Here is a 4,041-nt window from a genome sequence, read left to right as displayed (position 1 = left end):
TGAGTAACAAAATTCCATGATGGTGATATTCTTAGCATATTCTTGATTTTTGGCCATTTTCATCATGGACATTCTTATAAAGTGTATTCTTATAAAAAAACGTGTAAAGTTGTTCTTATTATAAAAAGACGATGGATATTGTTCTTAAAGATATTGCTATATATGCTTACAGTACAAAAATTGTCAATACCATGTCATCTCTCATTTCAAACATATGATTGGCTTGTGATTAATAATATATCACGTGACAGTATCCGTTAGATAGAGAACTCCCCCTTCACCCTTCTACGTTCAAAATGGAACCACCTTCCCATCGTCTGATTCAAGTAATATTATTATCCAAGAGTTAGAATTTGAACTTTTTTTATTATATATAGATGAAAACCCCCTAGTCGGAATACAGTATAAAGGTCGTCAATAGATATGAAAACCTTATTTCATAATTCATGAACTATTCTACTCAGTTTAGCTTGTTTGCCGGTCTGTTTTCACCTTTGCAGTGATTTGTGCAGAAAATCTTCTTTTTATCGTGAAGAGATAAGATTGTATTGGGTGAGTGTTTGGTTATCTTTTGAATTTCTTGAATACTTGTGGCTTTGTTTGTCACTACTTTATTGGCACTGTTCTTTCTTATCTTAGTTAACAGTTCCAGTAACTTTCAAATTCACTCCGTTTTGCGTCACCCGACTAACCTGATAGCAGATGCGTATTTTCTGACTCGGTACGCTGAAGCTCTGAAGACATGGGCGAAAACATAGATTTTATTAGTTTTCAGCGATCTTTAGAGCTTCATCGTGTCGCGTTAAGAAAACTCAACATCTGTTATGAGGTTGCCCTCGACCGACTAGCAAAAAAAAACTCAAAGATAAAAGAAAAAAACCAAATTTACAGCGCTCGCGCTACGATAGCTGCACAATTTTTGCTAACGCATATCTAGCAAAACATTCTCATCAAGCGACCAACTGACTCATTTTTAATGTAAAATGGACACGAAAATGAATATATCTCTAACTCCTGTCTAAACGGAAAAGTCTTCTGCATATTCTAGAATAATTTTTACTACTTCCCAGTTCTGCGTCCTTTTTTCTGCGTCATGTTCCAAAGTTGAGCATCCACACGTTTATTCAAATTTTTGATATGCTTATAAAAATAGTTCTCCACTTAACAGACATGAATCCTGCAATATACCAAACATCTCAACTTTTAAGCACAATTTCATCTTTCATTTGTAGGTAGTTTGACCGCCAAAACAATCTGACAAGATGTTGTGCGAAATGATGGAATACACCGATTCCTTCATTGTCACTTGGCTCGCGATTGCTGTTGGCGCCATTTTACTCAATTTCACGGTCTCTGGACCCGTCTTTTATTTTTATTACTGGCCTTCCCAAGTGACTTTTGAAAAGTGGCAATTTAAATCGAACACTAAGTTTCCAACGCCCGCTAAGGTAAGAGATGAGATCGTGGCTATGATGAAGGGCGTACTATGTGCCGCCCTTTGCCCCGCACTCTGTCTTTATCTGGCCCGCCATGGCATGTCGAAGGCGTATTGTGGATGGGGTGGATATTCAATTCTCCATCACGCCTCAATGTTTGTTTTTATCGTCATGGTGTCCGACTTCTACGAATATATGTATCATCGATTAGGACATACCAATTTCAAATTTTGGGACTTTCACAAACATCATCATGTTTTTTACAACCCCTCACCCTTCGCTGTTGTGGCCGACGAATGGGTTGACCAATTCATGCGTGCTTTACTTCTTTTGGTGTTACCTATAGTAATGCCTATTAATATCGATGTAATGTTTTCGATTTACGCCATTCAATTCTATGGTTACGGTGTTTATTTGCATTGGGGTTACGAGAGCCCTTATTTGAGCGCTCACAACCGGTTTGTCAACACCTCGTTCCAGCATTACTGTCACCACGCGAAATCATTGATGAATACACCATACCATTGTGGATTTCATTTCAAACTCTGGGATCAGATGTTCAACACATGTTATCCTAAAGAAAAATGTTTCTGTGCTGAGTGTTCACGAAATAAAGGTGAACGCACCAAAGAAGCTTTTGAAAAAATTAAAATTCCAGATTATTCTGAACTGTTTTCATGGAAAATGTGGTCTTGCTATTTTGTTTAGATTTTCAATTTTAAGGATTTGTTTTCGTTTTTTTTGCAGGTCGAAATGTGCACCTATTAAGAGATATTTCCTCGAATGTTATTGATTATGATTATGTAAATAATGACTCTTTGCTACTAGGAACTGCCAATTGCTGCTAATTTTGTAAATATAATATGGTTCATAATTATTTTGAATTTTTGGGAGTGGTATTTTCAACAAACTATACAATAGATATAAATTTACTTATATATTTTGTGTTGACGTCCCTGTCTCTGTGACCAGTAAGTTTGAAAAAATGAAATACACTTTCAGATATTTCCAATCTTCCAAAGTTCTGAGTAGTGAGCTAATGACCTGACAACAATGGATCACTTTTTAAACATTTTTTAAACACGTGTCACACAGTTGTGTCTGTTAAGATAAGGACGGGAACAGTGAAGTATCGCATTGTTTAAATGTCTGTCAATTCATTCTGGCTCACTAGTCTATATTGCGCAGAGGTTTTGGTAAGAAGGGCGTTAACGAAATAAACCAAAACATTGTTTTAGTCTCTGCGATGGAAGACGGAGTCGGAGGCTACCCGAAGGCTCCTTTATATTTGATAGCTATCTACCCGAAGGTAGGAGAGGGCGTCACCCTTTCTCCCGGATTGATTCACCTTCCCTTAAGGGCTCTGGTTATAGTGAAAAATTAATTTCAGAATTTGAAGATAAAACCTTATGTTTTCCCTTCTTTGACATGTTTAAGAACAAACTGCTTTTGAAAAAAATGAATTTAAGTAATTACATCATGAGTAATTAAGGAATAAGTGTGACATGGACCTTGATAAAACGTCATAACGACACTATTCATATACTTTTCACAAAAAAAATTTCCGTCAAACCGTCTTAAATTGAACCAAAATTCCGTCACCGAAAATTCCTTTGAAATTCAATATTTTTGTCGAAAATTCCGCAAATTTTGAATATCTTTTACCAATTCCGAAATTCCGCAAATTTTTTTGCTAAATTCCGTTTTTCCGCACTAAAATTGTTTAATTTTCCGTCTCCGTCAGAGAACCCAATTTCCGTAATTCCGTCTAAATTTTCGCCAAATTCCTCCACTCCGTCCGAAAAAAGGGCCGATTCCGCTCCTCCACCAACCATGAACCCCCCCCCGATTAGGGCTTTGAAAGGTGAAATACTCTTCTTCGAAAAACTCTTCGTTTTCTTCTTCATTTCAATTTTTTCATTTCAATTTTTCGATTTTTAAATTCTAAAAAGGTAGGCTTAACGGGACATATGCAAAAAGTTATACATTAATCTTTTTAAAATACAGAAATTGCCATTTAAGTTGGTGTAAAATCGAAAAATATGTCCAGATCCCTTAAATACTGAGCGAGCATCAATTCTACACTAGCCCCACACCCCAATCACTATGGGAATATAATCTTTTTTGTGTGATTTCCTATTTTCAGATTTTCAAACTGGGATCTCCAATCTCCCGTGTAACAGAAACGTTTAAAGCCCTACCCACTGAAAAATAGGTCAAAAGATCTACCCAGGTTTGAAAAACACCAAGAAATTAGAACCAATTTAAAAACTACAATGAAAGTTTGTATACCTAAAAGTAAGGGATGCTTAAATATCGTGTATAAAATTGCCATCGATAATTCTAAAAAGTAACTTTCAATCAATTGTTTATTCACGGCTGTGTGGCCATTATCCCGCCATTATGAAAATAACTGCAATTTTGATTTCAGATATAGACCCGTGCGTGAAGCAAGCTACAGTTTCAGCTCTTCACTTCTCTAATTTTATTGGTTTAAAATCGGCAATCAGGCTAAGAAAACATCATCCAGTCTGCTTTTAGATGCAATTTTTACTGTGTAGAAATTGCAATCTTTGCTTTGCTTGCAACGGGTTGAGGTTTTTAC

General features: G+C 36.1%; 1 long non-coding RNA gene across 1 annotated transcript; it reads left to right on the top strand.

Moving 5' to 3' along the window:
- Positions 1 to 399: 399 nt before the first annotated feature.
- Positions 400 to 2,372, top strand: LOC136809191 (uncharacterized). The gene is made up of 2 exons (XR_010846953.1): positions 400 to 552; positions 1,233 to 2,372. It is a non-coding gene; the product is annotated as an uncharacterized lncRNA (long non-coding RNA).
- The last annotated feature ends 1,669 nt before the right edge of the window (positions 2,373 to 4,041 follow it).

Source organism: Clytia hemisphaerica, unplaced genomic scaffold (genome assembly GCF_902728285.1).
Source record: "Clytia hemisphaerica strain Z4C2 unplaced genomic scaffold, Clytia hemisphaerica genome assembly, whole genome shotgun sequence".
Taxonomy (NCBI): domain Eukaryota; kingdom Metazoa; phylum Cnidaria; class Hydrozoa; order Leptothecata; family Clytiidae; genus Clytia; species Clytia hemisphaerica.
The sequence above is the reverse complement of the archived record's forward strand: the minus strand, read 5'-3'. Positions and strand labels throughout refer to the sequence as shown.